This window comes from Canis lupus, chromosome X, assembly GCF_011100685.1.
Source record: "Canis lupus familiaris isolate Mischka breed German Shepherd chromosome X, alternate assembly UU_Cfam_GSD_1.0, whole genome shotgun sequence".
Taxonomy (NCBI): Eukaryota; Metazoa; Chordata; class Mammalia; order Carnivora; family Canidae; genus Canis; species Canis lupus.
In genome coordinates, this window is record NC_049260.1 from 56,477,085 (window position 1) to 56,493,438 (window position 16,354).

Genomic DNA, 16,354 nt, shown 5'->3' on the forward strand with positions numbered 1-16,354 from the left:
GGGAGGTAGGGGGTGGGTTAAATAGGTGACGGAGATTAGGGAAGGCAATTGTGATGAGCACCAGGTGATGGTGCCTAAAATACTAGAGTTGAGAGGGGACTTTTTTGGCATCCAGTCCAGAGTCACAGGTGAGCAAACTGTCACTGGTAAAGAAGGAAGTGACTGGTCCAAAGTCATACTGTGACTCAGTGGCAGAAACAGGACTCAACCGAGGTTCCTTGACTCCTAGCCCAGTGCTCTTTTGAGCACCGATCATGACACAGGAGGAGATAGGTAAACTGGGTGTCAGCAAAATACTGTTCATGGGGACTAAGAATGGAAGAGTGATTTTTTAAAAGATTTTATTTATTTATTCATTTATTTATTTATTTATTTTGAGAAACAGAAAGAGAGAGAAAGAGGCAGGAGACCTAGGCAGAGTGAGAAGCAGGCTCCCTGCAGGGAGCCGGATGTGAGACTATCCTAGATCCTGGGGTCACACCCTGAGCAGACGCTCAACCGCTTAGCCACCCAGGCTTCCTGGAAGAGTGTTTTTAGAGATGGGTATAAATAACCAAATGAAATCTTCCTGGGCAAGGAGAACAAGAGTTTGGGGCAGAAAAAAGAAGAAAGTAATTTGGAAACAGGAAGGATTGAATTTGTGATTCCCAGGGGTGCCTGGGCAGCTCAGTCAGTTAGGCGCCTGCCTTTGTCTCAAGTCATGATCCCAAGGTCCTGGGATGGGGATGGACCCCCGCATCAATCCAGCTCCCTACTCCGTGGGAAGCCTGCTTATCCCTTTCCTTCTGCCTGCCGCTGCTTTCTCTCTGTCAAATAAATTTTAAAAACTTAAAAATTTTTGTGATTCCCAGATCCCTAATTAGGCTTTTCTCTCGCTATTTCTAGCAAGGGTTCTAAAGTGGGTGGGATTTGGGCTCGGGGTTGGAGAAGAGTTCTGGGGGCTGAGGTCTTCATCCCCTCTTTTTTTTTTTTTTTTCTTAAGATTTAATTTATTCATGAGAGACACAGAGAGAAAGACAGGCAGAAGGAGAAGCAGGCTCCATGCAGGGAGCCCAACGTGGGACTCGATCCTGAGTCTCCAGGCTCACGCCCTGGGCTCAAGGCGGCGCTAAACCGCCGAGCCACCCGGAGATCTCCTCCATCCCCTCTTTTGAGGGGAGGGGAAGGTGCTCCCTAGCTCTGCAGCCCAGCTGTGAGTCATCTCCAGTTCTGTCAGCAGGGGGAGCCGGAAACCAAGCTTCCTAAGAATGGCGGCCAACCTGGCCCCCTGGGCTGGGTAAATTCTTACTGGAAGCAAGTCAAATCAGTCCAGAATGCTGTGGAAATGACAGGAACTGAGGGGAAAGAGGGAGGATTATCCGCAACGTTTTTGCACCGAATTGCAGTTTTTGGTGTCTTCTAAACCTGCCTCGTAGGATTTGAGCTGAAGCAGGCAGGCACCAAAGGGTAAGGAACCATTTGACAGGGCAGTGGTGCTGGAAGAAACATGGCCTTCTACCCTCTCTTTGAGCTACCTCATCCACTCCCCAAACCTCACAATTCTGTCTCTAGCCTCATCCTTTCTCCTGAGTATCAGACCTAGATGGCCAACTGGCTACAGGATGTATCTTCCTGGAAGCTCAAACTCAACATGACACTGATGAACTCATCCCCCCACTCCCCAAGACCTGTTCCCTCAGTATTCCTCATTTCCATGAACAGTACTACCAACCCCCTCCCCTAATCGTTCAAGTCAGAAACTGGGAGGCATCTTTCCAATTCAACAATAAGTCTTGTTGGCTCTACCTCCAAAATATATCCCAAACCCTAACACTTCTCTTAATCACCTCTGCCACCCTTCTGGTCTATGCCATGGTCATCTTGCACCTGGCTGACTGCAATAGCTTCCTGACTTTCTTCCTGCTTTTATTTTGTGTCCACCCCCTCACTGTGTCTGTACCCAGAAACCAGAGTGATCTTCCAGAAACACCAACCTGACCATGTCATGGCCTGTTTAAACCCTTTGAAGCCTCCTCCTTGCCCTCCAGATCAAGTCCTGGCTCCTCACCATGGCTTTCAAGGCCTTCCTGATCTGGCCACTGACTGCTTCTCCTGTCTAATCACACACACACACACACACACACACACACACACACACACACACACCACTCTTCTCAAACTGAACCACTTCCACTTAAATCTTGCTTTGCATGCTGTTTCTTCTGCCTGGACTTTCTTCCCTTCCTTTTTTTTTAAGATTTTATCTACTTATTCATGAGAGATAGAGAGAGAGAGGCAAAGACATAGGCAGAGGGAGAAGCAGGCTCGCTGCAGGGAGCCCAATGCAGAACTCGATCCCAGGACCCCGGGATCACGTCCTGAGCCAAAGGAAGACGCTCAACCACTGAGCCACCCAGGTGTCCCTCTTCCCTTCCTTTTTGTCTCACTATCTCCTATTCACTCCTCAGCTCTCAGCTCAAATCTCCCTTCCCTTCTTCCAGGGACCTTCTTCCATAATCCTTCCCAATAGTCATCCTCTGGGACACAATGTGACACACCTTGCCTTTGTCATTGGATTTAGTCGATGGAATGTAGCTGCCTTGTTACCTCTGGCTCACCCAGGATCATGTGAGCTCTGTGAAGGACAGATCTGTCTTTTTCACATTATAGCCTTGCAGAGCTTACCACAGTACCTACATATAGTAGCTAATAAGTAAGTATTTTGGGATGGATGGATGAATTTGTCAATTTACGAGTCTCAAAGGAGAGCAACAGACACCATGTTGGAGAGCTATAATGAGGCCATGGGTAGGAGTGATATATCCAAAGCAATAGTGGAGACCATGAACCAAGGAAGGGGGGTGGTCCAAACATGATACCAGCCACACTTCTTGCCAGCACTTGCCAGCACTGTGCCTTTTATTTTTTTTTTTTAAGGGAACAGATGAATTTTTTTAAATTTATTTTTTATTGGTGTTCAATTTACTAACATACAGAATAACCCCCAGTGCCCGTCACCCATTCACTCCCACCCCCCGCCCTTCTCCCCTTCCACCACCCCTAGTTCGTTTCCCAGAGCTAGGAGTCTTTATGTTCTGTCTCCCTTTCTGATATTTCCCACACATTTCTTCTCCCTTCCCTTATATTCCCTTTCACTATTATTTATATTCCCCAAATGAATGAGAACATATAATGTTTGTCCTTCACCGACTGACTTACTTCACTCAGCATAATACTCTCCAGTTCCATCCACGTTGAAGCAAATGGTGGGTATTTGTCATTTCTAATGGCTGAGTAATATTCCATTGTGTACATAAACCACATCTTCTTTATCCATTCATCTTTCGATGGACACCGAGGCTCCTTCCACAGTTTAGCTATTGTGGACATTGCTGCTATAAACATCGGGGTGCAGGTGTCCCGGCGTTTCATTGCATCTGTATCTTTGGGGTAAATCCCTAGCAGTGCAATTGCTGGGTCGTAGGGCAGGTCTATTTTTAACTGTTTGAGGAACCTCCACACAGTTTTCCAGAGTGGCTGCACCAGTTCACATTCCCACCAACAGTGTAAGAGGGTTCCCTTTTCTCCGCATCCTCTCCAACATTTGTGGTTTCCTGCCTTGTTAATTTTCCCCATTCTCACTGGTGTGAGGTGGTATCTCATTGTGGTTTTGATTTGTATTTCCCTGATGGCAAGTGATGCAGAGCATTTTCTCATATGCATGTTGGCCATGTCTATGTCTTCCTCTGTGAGATTTCTGTTCATGTCTTTTGCCCATTTCATGATTGGATTGTTTGTTTCTTTGGTGTTGAGTTTAATAAGTTCTTTATAGATCTTGGAAACTAGCCCTTTATCTGATATGTCATTTGCAAATATCTTCTCCCATTCTGTAGGTTGTCTTTTAGTTTTGTTGACTGTATCCTTTGCTGTGCAAAAGCTTCTTATCTTGAAGTCCCAATAGTTCATTTTTGCTTTTGTTTCTTTTGCCTTCGTGGATGTATCTTGCAAGAAGTTACTATGGCCGAGTTCAAAAAGGGTGTTGCCTGTGTTCTTCTCTAGGATTTTGATGGAATCTTGTCTCACATTTAGATCTTTCATCCATTTTGAGTTTATCTTTGTGTATGGTGCAAGAGAGTGGTCTAGTTTCATTCTTCTGCATGTGGATGTCCAATTTTCCCAGCACCATTTATTGAAGAGACTGTCTTTCTTCCAATGGATAGTCTTTCCTCCTTTATCGAATATTAGTTGACCATAAAGTTCAGGGTCCACTTCTGGATTCTCTATTCTGTTCCATTGATCTATGCGTCTGTTTTTGTGCCAGTACCACACTGTCTTGATGACCACAGCTTTGTAGTACAACCTGAAATCTGGCATTGTGATGCCCCCAGATATGGTTTTCTTATTTAAAATTCCCCTGGCTAAAAAAAAAATTAAAAAAATAAAAAATAAAAATAAAAATAAAAAAAAAATGAAATTCCCCTGGCTATTCGGGGTCTTTTCTGATTCCACACAAATCTTAAAATAATTTGTTCTAACTCTCTGAAGAAAGTCCATGGTATTTTGATAGGGATTGCATTAAACGCGTATATTGCCCTGGGTAACATTGACATTTTCACAATATTAATTCTGCCAATCCATGAGCATGGAATATTTTTCCATCTCTCTGTGTCTTCCTCAATTTCTTTCAGAAGTGTTCTATAGTTTTGAGGGTATAGATCCTTTACATCTTTGGTTAGGTTTATTCCTAGGTATCTTATGCTTTTGGGTGCAATTGCCTTTTAAACCTGCCTCAGGAAGGACCTGGAAATAGCACAGAGCCATCAGAATGACACCCAGGAATGGGATTCTCCCTTTCTGTTCTCTTCCCCAAATCTCTGACTGGGAGAAAGCCACCTGTGTCTGTTCCTGCAGCAGCAAACGCTCCCTCTATGGCATGGGCACCTACCCTACAGGCTGAAGTCAAGGCTACTCCCCAGTGTCAGCCCAAGAAGGGACTACTGGGGGCACCAAATCCTAACCTTTGTGGTCCTCTGCTGTTCTTCCTTGGCACTAAAAGAGACCAACAATAAAATCTACAAGCTCTTGAGGGGAGGATGAGGGTTACATTTTTCTACAGCCCTTTGAAGGCCTTGGCCCCCTGCCTGGATCTGAGTCAGGAACTGTATGTCCCAGAGAATTGGCTTCCCAGCCATCTGCTCTGAGCTTAAAGAGTCTAGGGGCCCTTGCTGGATGCTCTGTTCAAATTAGCCAAGAAGGGCAGGGTGAAGATGACACAGCAGGAGGGATCCTGGTCAGTCTAGGCCTTCCTAAACTGTATGTGGAGGGAAGGAGCAGATACATGACACCAGGGCACGTCGAGGGCATAGCAAATCCCCAAACAGAGAGCTCCTCTCACTGCCCAGCTGCAGTGCTCCCAGAGCCAAGCCTTCCCAGATACCCTTTCAAGGGAACCAATGGCTTTGTGAACACCTACACTATCCCAGGCACTTTCCCCACAACAAGCAAGAAATTACTGTTCTCCTTTATGAGTCACAAGAGCCAAGGCTCAGATGGTTAACTGCTTTACACAAAGTCATGCAGTATACAGCAGATTCAAAGAGACCAGGACCAGGCCATCAACTCCCCAACCCTTGGTAAATGGTTGCCAAGGCTACGAGAAAATGATTCTCCCTTTCAGTGAGCAGGTATCCGCCTGAGGATAATGGCTGGGAGGGGATACAGAAAGTCACACTCCTTCTATGCCTAGGACATAGCTAGCTCCATCCAGGAGAAAATATGTCTTTAACCCTTTGTCGTACACCATATCCAGATAGTAGGAATGGGTCAGGCAATAAGGTCAAGTTTCATACATGGGAGATTTTAGGGCCAAGTAAACCTTTACTTAAGGTTTCACATCAGAGGATGAGAGAACAGTTTATTTTTATTTTTATTTTTTGAGAGAACAGTTTAGATAAATGAACCAATCCAAGAAGCCAGACAGATCCACAGGAGGAAGCCTGACAAGGCACCCTCACTTTCCAAATCCTCATGGCCACATATGTTCACATGGATTGAAGAACCAATCAGGGCACCTGGGTGGCTCAGCAGTTGAGTGTCTGCCATCGGTTCAGGTCCTGGGATCGAGTCCTGCATTGGGCTCCCTGCAGGGAGCCTGCTTCTCCCGCTGCCTATGCCTCTGCCTCTCTCTCTCTGTCTCTCATGAATAAATAAATAAAATCTTTAAAAAAATAACCAATCATCAGGCATAGTTGCTAGGGAGCATATTCAGGGACTCATAGAAGTAGGGACATTCTGGAGCTGATCTTTAGCGTACCAGGGGTTCTCAACCCTAGATTCATATTAGAGTCACTGGAGGGACCTTTTATTTTTTTTTTAATTTTTATTTATTTATTCATGAGAGGTACAGAAGGAGAGAGAGGCAGAGACACAGGCAGAGGGAGAAGCAGGCTCCATGTAGGGAGCCTGACGTGGGACTCGATCTCGGATTTCCAGGATCATGCCCCGGGCTGAAGGTGGCGCTAAACCACTAAGCCACCCCACCCCCCACCCCCCCCCCACCCCCCGCTGCTAAGCCACCAGGGCTGCCCCTGCCCTGGAGGGACCTTTTAAATAAGAATTGTATTGCAATACATGAATCTGATAAAGGAAGACTATCCAGAATATATACAGAGCCCCTATAAATCAATAATAAAAGGATAACTTAAAAAATACGGGCAAAAGACTGGAATAGATACTACATAGGACAAGATATATGAATGGTGGATGAGCACATGAAAAGATAACCAACATCATCATTAGGGAAATACGATTTAAAACCACAATGAGGGATCCCTGGGTGGTGCAGCGGTTTGGCGCCTGTCTTTGGCCCAGGGCGCGATCCTGGAGCCCCGGGATCGAGTCCCACATCGGGCTCCCGGTGCATGGAGCCTGCTCCTCCCTCTGCCTGTGTCTCTGCCTCTCTCTCTCTCTCTCTGTGTGACTATCATAAATAAATAAAAATTAAAAAAAAAAACCACAATGAGATACCGCCATGTACCCATGAGAATAGCTATAATTAAAAAGATGACAATACGAAGTGTTGGCAAGGATGCGGAACAACTGTAACTCTCATATTTTGTTGGTGGGAGTGTAAATTGGTACAAGAACTTTAGAAAACTGGGGAAAAAAAGAACTTTAGAAAACTGGGAGTTTCAAGTAAGTTCAACATAAATCCAGCAATTCCACCCCAAAAGAAATGAGTGCATGTGCCTGCAGAAAGATTGGGACAACCCAAATATCCCTGGATGTGTGAATGGCTAAACAAACAATTGTGTCCACACAAGGGAATACCATTCAGCAGCAGAAGAGATCACTACTGATCAATGCAACAATTTGGATGATTCTCAAAGGCATTATGGTATGTGAAAGAAGCCAATCTCAAAATGTTACATACTGCTTGATTCTACCTATATGCAGTTCAAGAACAATGGAAATGAATCTACAATAGAAAGAATGGTGGTTTCCTCTGGCAGGAATGGGGGCATTGACTGGGATGGTGGAAACGGTGGAAATGGTCTATGTTTTTACTGGGGTGGTGGTTACATACTGCCCACAATTATCACAGTTCATTGAGCTATACACTTAAGACCTATGCATTTGAACGTGTGTGTACATTATGCCTTAATTTAAAAATCATGTCCAGGCCCCACCTCTGACTAATTAAATCAGAATCTCTAGAGGTGGGGCCTGGGCAAGGGCCTTTTTTTAGATCTTCCCCAGTGACACTAATGTGCAGCTGGTAGAGAACTGTTGATTAATATTACCACCACCTTCCCCTAGCAACAGACTCTCTCAGCCTCCTGTGTCATGGCAACATTTCAAAGGTGCCCATTGAAAAAAGTCCCTTCTAGGATCACCAGCAGAGGTAGGCAGGTGGGAACAGGTGAGTGGGAATAGGCACTTACAATATGTCTCAGAAGATGTTCCATATCAATACAGGAAAACACTGAATTTTACACTTTAAGATGGTTAAAATAGGGATGCCTGGGTGGCTTAATGGTTGAGCATCTGCTTTTCTCAGGGTGTGATCCTGGAGTTCTGGGATCGAGTCCCACAACGGGCTCCTGCCAGGGGTCTGCTTCTCCCTTTGCCTATATCTCTCCCTTCTCTCTGTGTCTCTCATGAATGAATAAAGAAAATCTTTAAAATAATAAGATGGTTAAAATAGCGAATGTAATGTTACATGAGTTTCATCTCAATTTAAAAAAAATTCAAGCACTTCCTCAGGTTTTTTTAAGATTTTTTTATTTATTCATGAGAGACAGAGAGAGAGCGAGAGAGCGAGAGCGAGAGAGAGAGAGAGAGAGAGAGAGAGAGAGGCAGAGACACAGGCAGAGGGAGAAGCAGGCTCCATGAAGGGAGCCCAACGTGGGACTCAATCCTGGGTCTCCAGGGTCAGGCCCTGGGCTGAAGGCAGCGTTAAACCGCTGAGTCACCCAGGCTGCCCCACTTCCTCAATTTTAATGGCTGCATATATTCTATTGTAAGAGTGTACTTTAATTTCTTTGACCAGTCCCCTGGTGGTGGATATTTTTCCAATCTGTTGCTATTACAAACATTGCAGCAATAAATATCCTGGGACGTGCAGTCTTGTGAATATCTGTGAGTATATCTGTAGGATAATTTCCTACAGGTGGAATTGTTGGGGTCAAAGTGTATGTGTCTTTCTCATCTCAACAGAAACTGCTAAATTGCCTTCCATAAGGGATGGGCAAATTTATATGCCCATCAGCAATAAATGAGGATGAGTGTTTCCCCACACCTTTGCTAACAATGTTTTCCAACCTTTTGCTCTTTGCCCTTCTGCTTATTAAAAAGTCATTGTTTCATTCTGCATTTCTCCTATGAGTAGGTCTTCACTGATACAGGTCAAGTGAAGAACAAGGGTGTCATTTTGGAGGTAGAGAGGGAAGTGGTTATCTGTTCTAGCATCAGGTTAGCTTTGAACAAGTCACCAAGAATCCTGAGAACTCTTTCCTCAATATCAAGGACTTCCAAATGTCTCTCTTAGGTCCAGACCTTTCACTTGAGCCCCAGACTACTATATCAAGGCCTCTCTGACATCTCATACTGAAAACATCCAAAAGTATGGGTTCCCAACCCACCCTCAAACCCGATCTGCTCCATTCTCTCTCATCTCTATAAATGACACCACCATCTACCCAGTTGCTCAAGCCCCAAACCTAGAAATTAGGAATGTTGTCTCTTCTCTGTCCCTCATCCAACACATCACCAAGCCATGTAGGCTCTATCTCCAGAATACATCCTGAATCTTTCCACTTTTCCCCACCCAGCTGCAAGCCACCTGGCATTTACCAATGGCTTCCTAATTGGCCTCCCTACTCCCGTTCTTGTCTCCTGGTCCATTTTTCTTATTAGGGTAATCTAATCCATCCTTCAAACAGCAGCCAATAATCTTTTTAAAAAATAGAAACCAGATCACATCACTCCTTTGCTTAGAACCTTTCATGAGTTCACAATGCACTCATACCATCCAACCTCCTCACTGTGGCCTGCAATTTCCCAGGGACCTGACAGGTCCAAATATCATCCTGTTTGTTCACTTCACCTCAACTACATTGGCTTTCTTTCTCTTTTTCAGACAACCCAGGCCATTTCCACCACAGGGTCTTTGCATGTGTTCTTCTCTCTGCCGGGGAACACTTTCCCCTAAAATCTTAGCATGGCTGGCTCCTTCTTATCATCCAGATCTCCACTATCTCTCCTGTGAGACCTCTCCTGACCCATCCTCTCTAAAGTAGCTACCCCAACTCCCTCATCCTGTTTATGTCCTTTAGAGAGAGCCCTTACTACTATTGAAAAGTATCTCCTTTATGTTTACTTCCATATTATCTGTTCCTCCTCCAGAATGTTAGCTCCATGTCTGCGTCTCCAACACTAGTTCTGAGGCATAGTAGGTGCTCAAAAAGGATTTAGAAGAAATTAATTGTTCAGTAGCCTGTCTTGTTTTCAAAGCCTTCTCCTGGTCAGGATCTCAAATTTAAAGAGGGAGGAGGCCATTGGAGAAGGAAGGGTTGTTTTTCCAATACCAAGAAGGGAACAAAACTGATTTTCTGGACTTGCGGTCTGCATGTATGCAAATAATTAGCAAAAAATAAAAGAAAAGAAAAGTCTAAGTAGAGCTACCCTTGGAAACACCGGGGAGCCTCCTTTGAATTATCATGTCATTGCAAGCAATAAAATGGCCTTCCTTTGTGAATATTCTCGCTTCAAATTTGTCACTAATTCCAGCTGGCCTCGTCCCAGCCAATCTGAATGACCGAAAGGCAGAGTGAATACAATTTAATCAGTGGCTCGGCCCCCGCGGGATGCGCTGGCGGTGTCTCTGTGGGCCTCATCGCCAAAAGGTGTTCCAGGGGCAGTGATTTTTGCACCGAATAAAGGAGGGCCGGCAGGAACCCCGCTCCCGCGGCGGGGAATCTGGCAGGCAAGGAGTCGGGGCGGGGGCGAGGCGGGCAGGGGGAGCCGCGGAAAGGCGGGGCAAGCGCGAGAGAAGACAATGGCGCGGGAGAGAACGGTCGTTGCACGAACAGCCAGCCCTGGCTCTACCGGTTTACAAACCTTTCAGGCCACTATCTCATCTGTGCCCCGCGACGGCCTCCGTCGCATTGCTCTGGCCCTGGGACCCACGGAGGAAACCCAGGCCGGGAGAGGCGACGGCCGCCTGCCGCGCGGTGCCCTCCCCATCCCCTCCCCCGCGCCGGCCCTGCCCGCCACCTCGAGGCCCGCGGCTCGCACCACTCCCCCGCCTCGTCTCCTGTCGTCAGTGAGCCCGGCGGCGCCGGGGCCGTTGCTATGGCGTCTCTGGAGTGTCACAAGTGCCCAAGAAGCATACAAATCGACCTGCGTGAGACACAGCCCTGTGCAAAACAACTTCCAATTTACTCGCAATAATTACCACCCCCAGATAATCGCCTGTACCGAGGCGGGCGAGGAGGGTTGGGAGGGAGAAGGGAGGCAAGAGGCGAGGAAGGGAGGGCGGGCGGGCGCCCCAGGCAGGCGGAGGCGCCTAGCCTTGCTGGGGTTGGCGTTTGACGGGCCGGTAGGGGGAAAGACGAGTGGTCTTCCTGAATTCGGCACTGGGAAAGGGTTCTGCCCTGTGTGGTTCTGGAAACCTGAATGGTCAGTGATCTTCTGGATGGATCGTAAATGCCCTGGGGCTTTGGTGATGGGCATTTCGCCTGGCATCGGGGATGCAAAGGTCAGTTCCTGTGGTGGAGTGGCTCACAGACTCCCGGGACACAACAAAACAAAACAAAACAAAAAAGCGAGACAAACAGGGTACAATTATAAGGGCCATCATTCATTCAATTTATATTTATCAAGTACATACTCTATGCCAGGCATCTTGCTGAGCATACAGCGGTGAACAAAACAGACCAAAGTTCCTGCTCTCAAGAAGTTTAAGTTGCAGCTGAGAGAGACAATAACTTTTTAAAGTATAATAAAGGTGGGATGCCTGGGTGGCTCAGTCAGTTAAGTGTCTGCCTTTGTCTCACGAGCCAAAAAGTTCATGATCCTGGGGTCTCGGTTCCAGCCTCACATCTGGCTCCCTGCTCTGTGAGGAGCCTGCTTCTCCATCTCCCTCTGCTTATGTCACTCTGTCAAATAAATAAATGGGGCACCTGGGTGGCTCAGTGGTTGAGCATTTGCCTTCTGTTCAGGGCGTGATCCTGAGTCCCAGGATCGGACTAAGCCCCCATCCGGCTCCCCACGGGAAGCCTGCTTCTCCCTTTGCCTATGTGTTTGCCTCTCTCTGTGTGTCTCTCATGAATAAATAAATAAAATATTTTAAGAATAAATAAAATCTTTTAAAAATATAATGAAAGTATACTGTTAGTTGGTGTATTTGTCTGGGTTCTCTAGAAAAACAGAACCAATAGGACATGTACATATACCTAAAGAATTTTACTGTAAGGAATTACTTCATACAATTTTGGAGGTTGAATGGTCCACGATATGCACTAGGTGAACTGGAGACCCAAGGGACCCTATGGTATAAGTTCCGGTCTCAGTCCGAAGGGAGGAGGAGACTAATGTCCCAGCTCCAAACAGTCAGGTGGAAGTAATTCTTCCTTACTCAATCTTTTATTGTATTCAGGCCTTCAATGGATTGGGTGAAGCTCACCCACATTGAAGAAGGCAATCTGCTCTCCTCTGTCTACAGATTCAAATGTTAATCTCATTCAGAAACACCCTGGCAGACACACTCAGAGATAATGGTTAAGCAAGTATCTGGGCACACGGTGGCCCAGTCAGGTTGACACATAAAATGAACCATCACAGCTCAGTGGGAGGTGTGGCTGTAGCTGCTGACAAGTGCAAGCAAGGGAGAAAAATAAAACAGGAGAGTAGGAATGGAAGCAGTAGTGGGTTGGGGGTTGCAAATTTAAACAGGGCGACAGAGAAAGTCTCACTAAGAAGGTAGCATTTGAATGAAGACTTGAAGGACAGGAGGCAGCCAGCCATGCTAATTTCCGAGAATGTTCCAGGCAGAAGAAACAGTAGGTACAAAGGCATTAAGGCAAGAGCATGCCTGGTGTGTTGGGGGAACAGCAGTGAGTCCAGTATAGCTGGAGCAGAGTGAGCAGCAAGGGAGAGAGGGCTAGAAAAGAGGCAGGGACAGAACACGCAGGCCATGCAGACCAATGTAAGGATGGATACTACAGGTGAAATGAGAGCCATTGCTGGATTTTGATGTAGAGACACATGATTTGTACATGTGTTTTAATAGGATCCCTCTGGCTTGTGAGGAATGAATACACCATGTATGAAGGGTAGGGAGGGACAAGGGTGAATGAAGTAGGAGCATTGCTAGGGGCAAAGGAGCAGTTCTATTGGTACTATCGCAGCAATCCAGATGAAAGATGATGAGAACTTAGACCAGGGTGGCACCTGTGGAGATGGTGGGAAGTGGTGGATTCTGGATATATTTTGAAGGTAAAGCTAGTGGGATTTGCTGAAGGATTGGTGGGGTGAAGAGAGGAGTCAAAGGTAATCAAGAGCTTACATGTCTTGGGACAGGCATTGTGGTATGAACTGGAGAGAGTTCAAGGTCACAGGCACTCAGGAGTTAAATTGAACTACACCCTGCCTTTATCAGCTGTGTACCTTGGGCAAGTTGCTTGCCATCTCTGAACCCAGGTTTCCTTACCTGTAAAAACTTACAGGGCAAAAAAAAAAAAAGAAAAAAGAAAGAAAGAAAGAATAGAAACTCACAGGGCTGTTGCGAAGATTTAATGAGGTTCCACAACTGGCACAGGGTAGATGCTCACTGAACACTTGTCTCCTGTCCTTCCCTTTCTGGGGAAATTGGAGAAGCTTCACGACAGAGCCAAGCAAGATTAGAGATTGTAAAGGATACGTAGGGTACCTGGCTGGCTCAGGTACAGCATGTGACTTGATCTCGAGACCGTGAGTTTAAGCCCCACCTTGGGGGTAGAGTTTACTTAGAAAGAAGGAAAGAAAGAAGAAAGAAAAGAAAGAGAAAGAGAAAGAAAGAAAGAAAGAGAAAGAAAGAAAGAAAGAAAGAAAGAAAGAAAGAAAGAAAGAAAGAAAGAAAGAAAGAAAATGAGGGGCAAAGGGACTCATCCTTCACAATAAGTGGAGGTGGTGGGTGGAGGGGGAATGAAGCCAATGGCCAGGCAGGCCTTAGTGGAAGTCCTGAGGTGGGGAAGCCTGCAGGAGGACAGGGAGCACTTGAGAGCATGGAAAGAGTGGAAGAGAAAGTCTTCTACAAAGAAAGGGGCCCCAGCAGGGAGGTGTGAGGGAATGGGAGGCTAACCTTCTGCCTCTCTGGCTCTGCCTTGGGCCAGCCTGGGCCCAGAGGACCTTTGAAACCTTCTCAGTTACGGGATGAAGTTGGTCATAACTATGGCATACACATTCCTGGTATGGTGAGGGTTTACTGAGATCATGCTATGAGGGGTCACACAACAAACATCTGCCTTGGCCACTGGCCAAGACAGGCCCCTTAACTCTGGCCAAATACACGCTGATTGTGAACATATGGCTCCCAAGGAGGGGGCTTTCCAAAAGGCCTTGAGAGCCATCGTTGCCTTCTGGCCTGAATCACTCTGCTATGGCCCCCTTACTGCCTTACTTCTTGCACAAAAGCACGAATTCCTCTTACATGGGACAAACAAGCCAATGCCAAAGAACTCTCCCCTCTAGATCCATGAACCATCCAATCCCCCCACTTCATGGGAGGCTCTGACAGCATCTGCCTGGGTTCCCATCCAGTCCCATGTCTGTTCTCCATCTCTTTAAGCCTTATTTTCCACCTCTACAAAGAAGGATATAAATGACACTTCCTTTGCAGGCTTGATGAAAAGCTCTAATGGGATTATCTGAGACTGTGACTCAGAGGCTTTAAGGACTGAAAAGAGTGGATTGACCTCTGCCCCTGACTCCACACTTTAATACTACCACTTATCATTAGGTGATTCAGAGTAAAAATTATACCAAACTGTAAAAAGGAAAAGAAAGTCCAACCAAGTTCTGATTTTTCCTGTGATGACTACTTTGAAAGTCAAAATTAGTCCTTGAATTTCAAAGTGAGTCCTTTGAAATATCAACTATTATGTTCTTTTCCCAAATACTTTTGTTGTTCCTGCTTTTTGAATGCCCTAAGCAACGTTATTGAGCAATTGGGCTGAGGAGAATATGGATTTGGAAACTGTAATAGGTCAGACACATTCTGTTGGCCAGGATCAGCTAACATTCAATAGAATTTACCACCTGCCACAGGGAATATTCTACTTCATTTTATCCTCAAAACAAACCCTGTGAGGTTTATATAATTATTATCCCCTTTCTGCAGGTTGGAAAGGTAAGAACCAGGGGTGTGAACTGACTTGCCCTATGTCAAACAACAGCCCACACCCTGAGTAGAGAGGCAGCCCTAGCCCTCGTCCTCAATGAGCATTGCTCAAACTGGCAATGCCCCTCTTCGGGGAGGCATCTCTAAGCAAGAGAATTGAACTGAACACCTTCTGAAGGTCCTTTCCATTCATAGAGTTGAAGTCTCAGGCCTACCAGCTTTCTCCTCCCAGAAGAACAAGCAGACCCTATGCAGTACCTTATACAAACTTTTCACTCATCCTCCCTCAAACAGTGGTGCCCATCTGCCCTTGCCTTTCTCACCCTGCACACCTGGGAGACTTCATCCCTCCACCACTGGAAGCCCCTTCTTTATCTTGATCCATGCTCCAGATCTCTTCTCTGAAGTCTAGAACCATCTCTCCAGCTTTGTGTCTCGCGTGGACTTTGTGCTCCACCTGCAGTGTGAACTCAGTGGTGGGAGCAGGGGTGGGGGTGGATGGGGGGGTGGCACAGGGTTGGGATGATCTTCTTGCTCAGAACCTCCTCCTCCCTCTGTGTTCCTCTTCCCAGGAAATGGCTCCACCATTAATCCATCTGCTTAAGGCAGAACTCCAGGAGTCATGCTCAAGTTTTCTTTGCCTTCACTCCCCATACCTCATCAGGCACCAGGGCCTGGCAATGTTACCTCCTACCTATCTGTTGAATCTACTCCCTTCTCTCCATCCCCATTGCTACCTCCCTAGTCCAAGCCACAACCATCAGAGATGAAGTAAAAGGCAAAAGCCTTCCCCTGCCCTCTCTGCCTCTATTCTTCCCCTTCTAACCCATCCCTCACCCCACAGCCAGGATGACTTTTTTTTAACTTTATTTTTTTAAGATTTTATCTATTCATTCATGAGAAACACACAGAGGCAGAGACATAAGCAGAGGAGGAAGAAGGCTCCCTGCAGGGAGCTCGATGTGAAACTAGATCCCTGAATCCCGGGATCAGGACCTGAGCCAAAGGCAGATGCTCAACCACTGAACCACCCAGGTGCCCCTTTATCTATTTATTTGAGAGAGCATGAGCAGGGGGAAAGGCAGAGGGAGAGGGAGAAGCAGACTCCCAGCTGAGTAAGGGGGCTGACACAGGGCTAGATCCCAGGACTCTGAGATCAGGACCTGAACCAAAGGCTGGTGCTTAACCGGCTGAGCCCTGCAGGTGCCCCCCAGGGTGAGTTCTTTAAAACAAAATCTGGAAAAAAAAATAAAAATAAAGCAAAATCTGGCTGTCTCTTTCTGGCCCACAGCTCTTTTATTTCTTTCTTTCTTACTTCTTTTCTTCCTTCCTTCCTTCTTTCCTTCCTTTTTAAAAAATATTTTATTTATTCATGAAACACACAGAGAGAGGCGCAGAGACAGGCAGAGGGAGAAGCAGCCTCCCTGCAAGAAGCCCGATGCAGGACTCCATCCTGGGACCCCCAGGATCACAACCTGAGCTAAAGGCAGGTGC